The sequence below is a fragment of the Vulpes lagopus genome, chromosome 2 (assembly GCF_018345385.1).
Source record: "Vulpes lagopus strain Blue_001 chromosome 2, ASM1834538v1, whole genome shotgun sequence".
Lineage (NCBI taxonomy): Eukaryota > Metazoa > Chordata > Mammalia > Carnivora > Canidae > Vulpes > Vulpes lagopus.
In genome coordinates this window covers 175162636-175168635 of record NC_054825.1, presented here as the reverse complement: position 1 = coordinate 175168635, position 6000 = coordinate 175162636, and the positions used below count along the sequence as shown (strand labels likewise).

Sequence of the window (6000 nt, the reverse complement as noted above, 5' to 3'; positions counted from 1 at the left end):
GGCTCCGCTCGCACTTCGCTGGGAGCCTTCCCGGCGCGCCCGCCGGCTCCGGGGGAGGCGCGGAGAGGAGCGCGGCGGGGCCGGGCGGGGCCGGGCGGGGCGCGGCGGGGCGGGGCGGGCGGGCCCGCGGAGGCAGCGCCGCCGCACCCTCCCCGCGCCCTCTGCTGCGCGCTCCGGCCGCCGGCCCGCGCCGCCCGCCTCGCCCACCGCGCCCGCCGCGCCCGGAGCGGGAGGAGCGGGAGGAGGCCCCGGGCCCGGGCCGCAGGGCTCCCGGCAGCGGACGCCTCGCCGCGCAGGACCGAGCCCGGGCTGGAGGCGCCCGCGGCCCCGCGCGCGCCGGCGGCGCCAGGTAAGTGGCTGCGCCCCCGCCCGGCCCCGGCCCCGCCCGCCCCGCCCCGCCCCGCCCCCGCCCGGCGCGGGCTCCCGGCCGCGAAGGGCGCCCGAGGCTCCCGGGGGACCCGCGCTGCACTGCGTCCCGGCGCCGGCTCCTCCCCGCTCGGGCGCCCGAAGCCGCGGCGGAGGGAGGGCGCGCGGGGTTCCGCCGCGGCCGCGCTTTGGGGACCGGCTCCGGGAGCGGGAACTTCAATTAGACTTTGGCTCCTCGGCTCCCACTCGCTCCGCGCGTCTCTGCGCCGCCACCGGCGGGCTCCCGGGTCCCCGCGGTGCTCCGCTCGCTCCCGGCGGGGGGGGGGCGCAGGCCCGGGGCTCCCCACCGAGCGCCCCAGGTGCCCCGCGCCCGGCCGCGCCCCGCCCCGCCCCCCATCGCCCCGCGGCCCCCAGGGCACCGGCCTGCTCTGCGCTCCAGGCGAGCGTGCGGGCGTCCGGGAGCGCGGGAGGCGGCGGGGGACGGGGACGGGGACTGGGGGCGGGGGGCCCGCCGCCTGCTTGCAGCTGAGGCCGGGAGAGGCTGCGTGGCCGGTTGGGGGGCGGGTGCTGGCGCCGGGGCGCACGGCCTCCCCCTCCAGGCGCCGGCCTCCCGCAGCCCTAACGTGCGCGGCGCCTCTGGTCCCGGGCCCCGACCCCTCCCCGACCCCCACCCCGACCCGGAGCGGCGGCCGCACGGCGCCCTCGGCCGGCTACACTCGCTGCCCGGCCGTTGCAACCGAGAGGTAGGGGCCGGCCCCGGGGCTCCGGCCTTCCGCGGTCTGGGCTGTGGGGTGGGTCCCGGGTCCCGGGTCCCGGGTCCCGGGGCGCCTCCCAGTCGGCCCCTGCGCAGTGACGGGCGCGGGCGGCGCGGGCCGGGGCGGGAGGCGGTTGAGTGGAGGGCGCCAGGGAGAGGCGGCGGGGGCAGGGGCAGGGGCAGGGGCAGGGGCACCCCGGCCCTTCCTCTTCTCCGGGATGCTCACCAGCTGCACCGCCAAGCCCACCTTCTTTGGGGAACCTCTCACATCCGACTTCACCTTGACCCTGGCCAGTGGGTGCAGAACTTTTCTCAGTCCCGCCCTAGAGGAGGCCTCTGGGTGGCTCAGAGGCTGATGGTCTGCCTCCAGCTCCTGGGGCTGCCCTCGTGATCCTGGGGTCCGGGGATCGAGACCCGCATCAGCCTCCCCGCATGGAGCCTGCTTCTCCCTCTGCCTGTGTCTCTGCCTCTCTCTCTCTCTCTCTCTCTCTGTGTCTGTTAGGAATGAATAAAACCTTAAAAAATAAAAATTTCCCATCTGTCATGGTCTCTCCTGCCCACCCTCTGTCCCTGTCCCAAAAGCAAGGTAGACAGGCTGCAGGAAGAGGTGACATTCTGCTCCCTGTAGGACACCCTTTTAAAACATCCAGACAGGCCACCACATGTGGCAGGACAGGGGGGCTGAGGACCCCTCACCGGGAGTGGAAACAACACTTCAGAGCCTTCATCTGCCTTGCCTCTGTGAAATGACCCACGGGAGGAACAAAACGCAGACCCTGAGAGGTTGAGTCTCTTAGGATGATCAATAATTTAATAGCGCTTGAACACAGCCGCCGAGTCAGGCCCCATCCCGCTGCCCAGCCCATTCACCCTGAGACATACCGATGACACAGCTTATTTATTTATTTACTCGGAATCAGACGCCACAGAGTGAATTATGTTCCCCTGGTATTGATTTCTTAAAAAGACCCCAAATTAAAAAGTCAGGGCTTTCTTAAAACAAGGTCAAGGATTAATTATTTATAGAGAGACATCAACCAGCTGATGTGGGGGCTCATTTAGAAGATGCCACGACAGCGGCCCAAAGGAGCACAGGCTGATTTTCACTGGCTCCGGCTGCGCGAGGAGCAGGCTTGTCTGACCTCCTGGGCTTGGCACAGCTTTCCCGGATTGTGACCGGAGGAGGATGCTTTGTAACTCAGCCTGCTGTTGGAGATGCCTTTTTAATCTTGTAGCCAGAATACCACTTGGGAAATTTCATGCATATTTGCTGTTTCCATAATGAACATTTACTGATTACAGGGTATCAAGGGAATTTCATTTTTTAAACATTTATTCAAATGTCTGTTTATGTAAGCTAATAAGTCTGGGAAAGTTCGGTGGCTACTTTTTTTTTTTTTTTTTTTTTGCCATATGGTCGTTGGGAAAGCGTGCTGGTGGGCTCCTTGCAGGATTTGTCTTGGATCCACCTAGAAGGTGGACCGGCAGAGAGTCTCTGGATTGGAAACGCCCTGCAGACTGCTCCTCTGTTCTTCACTCAAGAGTTTGTGCCAGCGGCGACCTGATAGGCTTCTTTGTGGTTTTGCTGATCGAATGATGGGCGCTCAAAGCTTTTATGGTGATTTGCTGATGCATCTGGTTGGAGGCACCTGTGGGGGGGGGGTCGCTGGAGTCTTGTGAAGGTGTGGCCCCCTTCTCGGCCTGCTGCCTGGCTTGGAGGGGGGGATGTCTGCAGTCACCCGCCCCTGCTGCATCTCCCTGATTCTCCTGCATGTGGCAGCCACGTGGGAGACACGTGGGGCAGGGAGGGAGCCTGTGGGCAGGAAAGTGGACCCAGCATGTGGCCGCGCCTTCGTGAACAACTGTGGCCGTCAGAGCCAGTAAACACTGTGAGACGAGGGCCCGGCCTTCCAGCTAATCAGAAGGTAATGAGTTAGCAACGGAAGATCCATGTCGTGCTGGCCCAGCGAGATCAATGTGGCCCTGCTGTGGGACGGTGAGAAATTAAAAAAAAAAAAAAATCAAGGCTGCTGCTCTGGATGTGAGTGCAGGTGATGGTGTCCTGGAGCTCAGGAAGTTTGCTGGGAGCGGCCAGCCTGTGCGGTGACAGCAGGGGGACGTAGGCTCCGTGGCACTATCTGTGGAGTCATGGCCAGGACTGGTCTGACTCCAGAGCGGCTGTGGTCCCTCCCTCCTGGGCAAAGGCTGGCCACGGGCAGAGAGAACCCCTGGGTTCAACCAACCAGGGGACAGGGCTGCGTTAACTCAGGTGGCGGAGCACACGGGAGATGCCATGTCATTTCTTTCTTTCTTTCTTTTTTTTTTCCATGTCATTTCTTCCCAGCTAGAAGGTGTGTGACCCCGTGGTGGGTAAATCAGCGGGGCAGAGGATGAGACTTAACAGATCGGTTGTGGGAAAAACTTGTGGCTTTTACCCTGTACAAAACGACCGGTCATTGGTGATCGGGGGCGGCAGCGTGCACCTGCTGGCCCCGATGCAGCCTCGGCCCTGGGCAGAACGGGGAAGCCTGGGGAAGCCTGGGTCCAGGTGGGCCGACAGCAAGAAGCAACCCTGATTCCATCTCGAAAGCCACCTTCCGGGAAGTCGGAGGGAAGTCGGAGAGCGTCTGGGTGCCGGCAGGGGCCTGGGTCTCCCCACTGCCGCTCCCCACCTTGGAGGCTTTTTTGCTGCTGGGGACCGCGGGCAAGGCTCCCCGTCTCTGCCAGGCCACGGCTGGAGGTGGCCCTGGCGAGCAACAGTTATTTGAACTAAATGAAGGTTGTCAACATTGAAACCTGGAGCCAGACGACTCCAGGCCACGTTCCCGTCATCAGACGCGCTGCGGCTGTCCCGCATTCTGCTGTGTGCGTGGATGTTCGCGCAGCAGGCACTAGGTGTCTGTCTCTGTGCCGGGCGCTGGGGACAGAAAGTCAACACAACTCAGAGTGGCCCCTGCTCCTCGTAGGGAGCAGTTCTCCTGTCACTGCTTTCGCTCTCCCCGATTCCTGCTGTGCCACACGACACCGTCACCAGATACCCAGTGCTGCCCATTCCTGGGCTGTGATGAGCCCACGGAAGAGAGAGACATCCGGGTGGTTCTGAGATGCATCGCGAAGTCCCCCCACCTGGACTGAGGGTCAGGAGGGCCTCCCTGAGAAGGTCTGAAGGAAGAGCCCTGGAACCAAGAAGCAAGGAGTGGGGCGGACAGAGGGAGGGGTCGAGCTAGCCTGGCACGGTGTGCCAACGGGGGGAGCGCGGAGGGCCCGTGTGGCCGGCAGAGTGGAGGGACTGCTGCAGTGGAGACACCGCCAGAGCCCGGCCATATAGGGCCTCGAGGGCCGAGGAGAAGCTTAGGACTTGACCCCACCAGCTGCTGCAGAGGAGGGAGCCCAGTGAGGAGGGGGCTGCGGGAATCCTGCAGGAAGGAGGCGGGGGTCCCAAGGAGGGGCAGGCCGCTCGGATGCCCACTCTCCTCTGGGGCGGGTTGCACGCAGGGCTGCTGGCCAGACGTGGCCTTGGCCTGGGTGTCCTCCGCTTAGCTTCCTGGGGCCCTGGGAGGTCCTTCACCTGCCACCACTTGTACCTGACCTGGCAGCTGGCCCGGGCCAGAAAGAACAACTCTCCTATGGCCTTCCCTCACTCCAGCCCCCCACCCTCCCCCCGTCTGCACCTGCTCCTGCCCTCTGCTGGGGGCTCCCCATGCCCCCGCCAGCCTCACAGCTCCCCAGTTCCCCGGGATGTTCCCTGTGGCCGGCTGCAGCTCAGCTCGGCATCCCCACAGACGTCAACTTGTCTTGCAGAGCTGGGGTGGGGGGGAGCGGGTCTGTGAGTCACCCCGCTTCCCGTTGTGCCCACGCTCCTGGCTGTGGGCCCTGAGCCGAGCGGCCGCTGAGCTGCAAGCAACAGCCCAGGTCGCTGTCACCTTGTCCTCACTCTGCCTGGGCCTGAGCCAGCTGCTTCCTGGCCGGGCCAGACTCGGGGACGGGAGGGATGAGAGCCAAGGAGAGGATGCTTGGAGGTACAGATGACTCCTCTGGCTCCGGGTGTTTCGGGAGCTGATTCCTGCAGCACTTGGACCCTCTGCTTGGAGGGCGGCCTCACCAGACTGGCCCCCCTTTTGTACTCTGGCTGCTGCCTCACTGCCACAGGCCACCAGCCGTGCCCAGGTGCTCACCGGTGGGGAGTTGACACAGGAGAGCCCTCTGCCAGCAGCCCCTAGTTCAGGTTGACTCACACTTGGCAGGCTAGTCATCCCCCAACCCTCAAGGATGCTTCTTTTTGGGGGCTGACTCATCTCCCTGGACAAGACCCATCTGCCTAAGCCTGTGAGCGCCGAGACCCTCCTCCAGGCCTGAGTTGTGGGGGCTTTGCTTCCTGTGCTCCTGAGGGGAGCACCCCAGGCGCCCAGCAAATACTGGCTGCCGTCCTTCCGTGCGTGCGCCGCCTGCCAGGCCCAGAGGAGGCCGAGCGAACGTGCAAGCAGATTTCAGTGCTCATGCAGGTAGTGCTCTCTCTCTCTCTGGCAGTCTGGGTCGTGATGAGCTCGGGAGAAGGACTCCGTGATTGCTGCTGGCAGGCAGGGTGAGCCGAACTTTGCGGTCTGTCTACACTGCTGGAGCCAGTGGGTGATGCAGGCACTCTGCCTACACTAGCTGAGCCAGTGCATGCTGCAGGTGGTCTGTCTATCCTGGCTGAGTCAAGGGTGTGAGCCCTGGGACTTCCCATCTAGTCGGGGCCGGCCCCACTCCCCGCGGGACTTGGTACCAGGTTCAGAGCCCTCCAAGTCTTGGCGGCTTCGGGCACCTCCGCTGTGCCTGGGCTCTCCCAAGCCCTGCCCCACGGACCCTGGCCCCGGCTCCCAGAGCTGAGGGGGGTGAGC

At 64.6% G+C, this 6000-nt stretch overlaps 1 protein-coding gene across 2 annotated transcripts in view; it reads left to right on the top strand.

Annotated features, from left to right (window-relative positions):
• Positions 1 to 214: 214 nt before the first annotated feature.
• The window catches only part of CHST8 (carbohydrate sulfotransferase 8), a 129361-nt gene continuing 123575 nt past the window's right edge, over positions 215 to 6000 (top strand). Inside the window, exon 1 of one of the 2 annotated variants that reach the window (XM_041736826.1) lies at positions 215 to 349. The gene's annotated coding sequence lies outside the window, so the exon portion shown is untranslated. The remainder of the gene's footprint in view (positions 350 to 6000) is intronic. The other variant, XM_041736835.1, reaches the window with a different exon arrangement.